Raw genomic sequence first — 505 nt, 5'->3', positions numbered from 1 at the left:
TAGGAACGAATGAAATGCGAAATAATATGAATAAACAATGAAATACAATTATCCCGCGATATTAAGATATTTACAAATATATTTTTTCTTTTCTTATTTACAGCGGACGCTGGCACAAATAAGATTTCAAAAGACGGATCATTGTAGTCGTGTTCCAGAGCCAAAAACAAGAAATAACAATAAACGATAAAAAGACATTCATCCCATGAACAAAATATTCATTTAAATCAAATAAACATATAAACCAAAATATATACGTACATATATTTTATTCCAAGCAGGCGCTGACACAAATAAGAATTCAAAAGAGGAAGCATTGTAGTTGAGTGGAGAGCCAATAATGTCACGTGATCATATCGTGACTCCTCTGTACCTGATGGCCAAACCGGACGTTGGACGACCCAGCCAACATGTTTTAACTCCGCACTCCCTACGCCTTTAATGAGATACGTGATAGTAAAGCACAGTTTGAGTTATTATTTTTTCTCTCTCTCATCATGTTTAT

Source organism: Penaeus monodon, chromosome 19 (assembly GCF_015228065.2).
Source record: "Penaeus monodon isolate SGIC_2016 chromosome 19, NSTDA_Pmon_1, whole genome shotgun sequence".
NCBI lineage: Eukaryota > Metazoa > Arthropoda > Malacostraca > Decapoda > Penaeidae > Penaeus > Penaeus monodon.
This window is presented reverse-complemented; position numbering follows the sequence as displayed.